The sequence below is a fragment of the Anopheles stephensi genome, chromosome X (genome assembly GCF_013141755.1).
Source record: "Anopheles stephensi strain Indian chromosome X, UCI_ANSTEP_V1.0, whole genome shotgun sequence".
Taxonomy (NCBI): domain Eukaryota; kingdom Metazoa; phylum Arthropoda; class Insecta; order Diptera; family Culicidae; genus Anopheles; species Anopheles stephensi.
This window is the reverse complement of record NC_050201.1, coordinates 1,690,727-1,696,909: the sequence shown is the minus strand read 5'-3', so window position 1 is coordinate 1,696,909 and position 6,183 is coordinate 1,690,727.

Below are 6,183 nucleotides of genomic sequence, written 5' to 3'. Positions count from 1 at the left end.
AAACCCCACTTGTGGGAGAAGTTGAGCAAACGAAATCTAGCTGTACTAGGTGACCTAAAATGGCGGAACGGATCAGTACCCGGACATGAGGCGAAACAAAAATCCGGTTAGTGTCGCTTCCGTTGGCTCGCATTATGGATTGTTGGCATGATATCGTTGAAATTGGCGAGAAAGGAAGGAGGGGATGAAGGGCGAGAAAAAATGGGAGGGTAAGTGTTTTGTTTTTTTTTTCGGGTTCTGCCCGGACCTCGCTTGTTGAAGATGTTTGTTGAAGAGACCAAAAAAAGGATGGAAGTTGATGAAGGTGAGACGCGAGGAGGAGTATAGTGGGGGGGAGGAGGGTGAAAGGTGGGGGGGGGGGGGGTGGTAGCTAGGTCACAGAAGGCTAGTGATGTCGTTAAGATAATTTAATGCGTGACACTGGTTACTCGGTGCCAACTTGCCCGGTCGCTCGTTAGCTTATTCGCGCTGCGCGCCTAAAGTTATGCTATTCTGGTACACCAGCCGTTATTTTTTTCAAGCGAATAACGCTTCGGCATTGCAATCAGGCCACGGAGCTCGAGCGTACAAACGTTAGCAAACTAATCGTAAAGCACGCTTTCTGTGTATGTGTGTGTGTGCGAGGGCAAAAGAAAAGTAGGATGGATTGGATTTTTTCGCACCTTTTTTCCTTATCGCCTGCGCCTATCGGAAGCTGGAGTTGCGAAAGGAAAGCCAATCGAGCACAAGCAGTCGATACCGGTTGCGCCCGGCCAAGCGGTTATCGTTCTCAAACTGGTACCGAGGCCCGAGAACAATTTCCATGGGACCGTAGGGCGTCAGGAAATAATGCGTCGGAAAATATGAGCCCTCGTTTTATGATGGCGTGCCTGGGCGGTGCACGGTTGTGGGCGGGAATGTTATACCCATTATTGAGTGTACTTTTGTTCGGGCCACTTCTGTTGTAGGGGGCGTTTTGTATGGCACGAAATCTTTCTACCAAACAACACACGCACACACACACACACACAGACCGAGAGAAACGAACCTAACTGCCGCTGACCCGGTCGAGTGTAAATGTTAATTTGCTAATTTTTGTTTGATGGTCGACGTCGGACCATCGCAAGACGTCGTAAAAGATGAGCGCAAAGGTGATGGAGTGGGGGTGGGAGGAAGAGGAGGGATGAGTTGAAAGCAAAAATTAGGCCAAAAAAGGCGCAACACAAGCGTCCGTGCTTCCCGGGGCTTACCGCATAAAAAACGGTTTAATGAATTCTCTAGCCTCTCTCTCTCTATCCCTCTCCCTCTATCTCTTACTCTCTCTCTCTTTCTCTCCTTCACGCTCTAAAATGCTTCGTTAGCAGTTCTTTTCTTCACTTTTTCTTCCCAGACCCACGCAAGCAAATGGTAGGTTGTTAGGACATCGTCATCCTAAAGTAGCCATGTTTGGTGCCTTTCCTTCTTTCTCCATGTTTTGTTTTTGGTTTTGTTTTTGTCATTTCGAATATATACTCTACCTCCCACTCTCCACCTCCATCCCACCGCTATAGAACCACCGTTGAGAAACGATTCTTTTTGTAGCTTTTTTCTCCAGTCGTCCCGTCTACTTCTTTCGAGGAAACGAACTGATGGCATCTAGAATCGGTGTGCGGAGAGCAAATTAGCTCCCAATAATATAGTATAAGTATGTGTGTGTGTGTGAGTGTCTGTTTGGGTGGGTGACGTTGGAGCTACGACCAAGCAAGAGGCTGAGTGAAAGATACCGGCGTGCCGAAGGTGAAATCAGCCATCGTGGATAATTTTCCACCGGGCCTCGACAGCGTAAATGCAAATTACGACCCTTCGGGCGGGCAAACGATCGTTGCTTTTGGGGAGGACAGGAGGGCTGTCTCGAAAGTGGCCAAAAGAAAAACGTGCCTTGCTGCGCGACGATGAAGCAATAAGCCCACGGGGCGGGTGAAAATCGACGGCTTTGACAACGACGTGACAAACTTGTCCATTCGTTTCCAGCATCCAGAACAGCAAGCAAAAAAAATCCGACAAGCAAAAGCGAAGCGACTATGGAGAGAGAGGTTTAATGGGCTACTGTTCTTATGGGCATGGGCAGGTTGGGCTCCCTTTTTTCTTCCATTATTAAAATGAAGAGCCCCGGAGCCGTTTTGCGCCCGTCACCGATGGCCCCGGCTCACGTAAAAGGCTCCGGGGCATCTCGGTACACCTCTTAAACGCACCATTTTCCACTAATGCGCCTGAGCCGGGAAGGTAATTGCGATAATTTGATCGTGCGACCGACGCTAAGCGCTGAGAGATCTTGTTTTTTTGGGGGGGGGGGGGGGAGGAGCAATAAAATTTTGTTGGCTCACCGAAGCTCTTGGGCGATTCTTCGCTAGGTTTTACTATTCGGATAACGTTTCCCAGAACGAGCAAGCGGATGGTAAGCCGTCCGGTGTTCTGTTGATATTCAAAGAAGAAATAGTATGGACACACATTTGGTAGCGGGAAAACTGGCTGAAGAATAATTATTCCTGGTCGGAGAGGTTGTGCTCTGTCAAATAGCGAACAGGACATCGAACGAGAACAACCCCTTAGAGGACATAGACATAGAAGAGTCTCCAAGTTTGAAGCAATATACGGTTCAAGATAAAAGAATAATAAGACGTAGGGATTTTTGCCAACTAAATTCTTGATGAGTCTCCCACCAAACATTGGCAGCATTAACGAGATCATCAGAGTTTGATTGGTGAGGTGTTCGAAGATCTTAGTTTCAGGATTGTCCTTGGTCACTGAATCGCTAATGAGACTCTTTGCCAGTTCTCCACTGTGGTGTAATGCCTGTCTCGAAAGCATGTTCTTCAACAGAGGTTAAAAGTCGCTACAGTATACAGCCGAGATCTTCGTTGAGCTCACGGTTCTCTTAACTGACAGCTTTTTGAGCTGCTAGACTCTCAGGTTGGCCTAGTTCCGAGGTCCACCTGAGATCTCTGTTAATGCCTCGGTTTTCTACATCAGGGTGGAAATATTCACAGTCAATTCATCTTTGACTTCACATCATTGAAGGTACTCAAACATCACGTGCTCAGGAATCTCTCAGAGCTCCAAATATTCGGAACCATATGCCTTATGGATAAAGTTCCACATGGAAGAAACTGTTTCCTATCACCAACGGAGGAGTGGGCCTCGAGCTAGATCGTCAAGTCCTGATTCTAGTCTATTTTTGCCGGAGCTTTTTATCTCTTTAAATTCCAATTGTCTACAATTTCGCATTTCATAGCCATTTTGTGAACATTCGTCTTTTTCGAAGTCATCGCCGACAGAGCCGACAGCCCTAGCAACGCTTTATCATCTCATCATCTTCCAATACAATGTAAAACTCTCCCTTTCCCCTAAGGGGATGAGCACCAAACTCGTTTCCGTTTACTGCAGCGTGCCGGTAGTTACCGCTACTGGCGCCAAACTGCTCGAATCCACATTCGGAACGAGTTAATCGGGACGGGACCATAACGAAAGGGACCGGTCGGTCGTAAAACTGTGCAAGTGTTCAATTGAACGGTCGATGGGACAACAGACGAACGCAAAAGCAAGAAAATGGTCGTTTGCCATGCGGATAACAACTTTTCCGTTTTCCGGCCGGTCGAATCGAATGTTTGAATTAATTGGCAAATGTTCGAACAATCGCGAGAGAGAGCGAGAGAGAGAGATCTAATGCGAGATAGCTCAAACAAGGGACATCATAAAAATGAACGAATAGTAGGACAAACTACCGATTTGCGTATCCCGACGAACAATTCATCGAAGTTACGTACGCCTGTCGCACACACACTTCGGAAGGAAGTATCGAGATCGAGCCTGATAATCGTTCCCTCGCCCAGAGACTGCTCATTTGCGAACTTTCCTCATCCAATCTGGGCTGGTGCATGGTCACGATACACGCGGCCAGTGCTGACGAACGTTCGCTTACGGTCTTAACAAGCCGGCTGTTTGCTACACCGCATTCCAGCGTTTCTCCATTATGCTTCCGCATTGTACCCGGTGTGTTTCTAATATCTGGTGGCGAAGAAAGGAACAAATAAATAAACAACTGAACTGAACAACAACTCACTTCGTCCGGTCCAGTGGACGATCGAACGGCAGCATTTTATCTGTGCCAGTGGATCGGATTGAAATCACTTAAAAGATCGAGCGAGAAAAAGGTTACGGATGCAATAATCATAACAAGTAATTTTACCCCAGTGCTTGTGTTTGAGGCACCGGTGTCGTACCGGTGAGTCTACGATGCAGGCGGCTGTTTCTATCTCGGCCGACCTCAGGAGCAACATTTTCACGTTCCGTGGAACTGACGGCTGAAGATGGGGGATAAAAGACAACCAAAACAGAACATATTACGAGATTCCTGACCTTTTCCCTTTCCCCCACCCACCGGGTCAACCCGGTACGGCCCGGCGCTGCTCATTAATATTCATGGTTATATCTTGTGCCGTTGAAAATACGGCGAATTCGTTCGTTCGTGTTGCAGCGCACAAGACACAGGAATAAAGGCTGGCAAACCTTTTTTTCCGCCTTTCGGGATGAAGCTGAAGCGGGGTGAAAACAAGGGGAAGCCCGCGGGAAAGGAACTGGACAGAATTATGGCCCACTTTGCCCGGAAGATCGATTGCGCCCGGCATGTATGCAATGCTTTTCACAGGAGAAAGCGTATTCTCGCTTCGAGGAAAGTGTATGATTGATTTTTTTTCTTATGCTTCTTGTGTCTTTCTCTTTCACACCGTACACACACACACACACAAACATGGTGGTGTGCTGTTTTTCTTCAACTTTTGCAACCGATCGGAAAGGCAAAATAAAGCAAATTCTGGACCGGTTTGTGCCTGATGGAGGCGCCTGGTGCTTTACTTGCCAACGAGCCTGGTGCGTTTCGTTATTATGAGGCATCGTGTTCCGGAATTGTGTGTGCAACAGATGTTGTCTCAATAACAGACACATACAAACACACACAAAAAACACACACACACACACACACACACCGAGGAACACATAGAAAAATCAGCCCAGGAACGAAACGCACAGGTTCCCGTACTTGCTCTGAGGGAGGAAAATGGCTGTTGTTACCAGTTACTTTGATGATGCTTCTTTTTCTCTTTTCTTGTGTGTGTGTGTGTCTGTGTCTCTGTGTGACTAGTGGTGGTCTGAAGGAGGAGGGGACGAGAACCAGGAAGGTAATATCAATTGAGTGCTACCAAGTAAAGCAAAAAAAAAACACCACAAACAATCCAAACCTCTCAACGTGAGGAAAACAAAGAGGAACAGAAAAGCCTACCGGGTGTATCGCGGTAGGACTTTCCCAACGTCCAACAGGTTGTGTCCGCTTGTGTAGTTGAGCGAGTTTTTTCTTCTCCTCCCCGGAACACAATAGTTTCGCTATGCTCGTGCAACGACAGTTGGCGAACATTGGATGATTGAAATGATACCTTTCCGGATGACGTTGTTTTCGGTTTCTTTAGCTTTCCATCCCATTAGCTCAACACGCCACCCCAAGCATTGTGCATTCTGCTAATGACTACTACAGCTCATTCTTACCTCAATTATCGGATTCACGGATTCGTGGCGCGGTAAGGGGATCCAAAAAAAAAAAAAATAGAACCAATGATCAACAATAAGCAACAAAGCGCAAGTATTTTAACCAATCGAGTTTCTAGCCTTTCCTGTTGGGATTTTTTTTTTTGTTTTGAACTGAGTTTCCAAGTGGCATTCAACCGTACGACTAATTGGAAAATGCTTCTCCATACTCTCGTCTCTGTCCCAGCTCAGCTCCCTTGCCTGCATTTCAGCAGGTTCCATCGGCAGCAGGCAACCTTGAACGGGGCCGGACGGCCAACCAGCCCGGGGTGGAAAAGTTTTCCCGTCTTGTGTTATGCCCTCCCTTTTCCTAGCACAACTGTTGGGCTCCATTACGTGTCGGTGTCACACAGCAACCGCAATTTGTAATGGGAGGAAAGTGAAGACCGGTGAAAACGGATGGGTGTTGTTGAAGTGATCCTAACACTACACCACACACACACGCGCACACCTTTTGCTCGCATATTCCAATCAACAAACGGGGCCGACCACCGCCATCTGCCTGGCAGTAAAACTTTCGTCGAATGAAAGTTTGCCTTTGTCGATATTTAAGAGGTGACGAGAAGCGTGGAGAAGGGACGGAACGGAAGG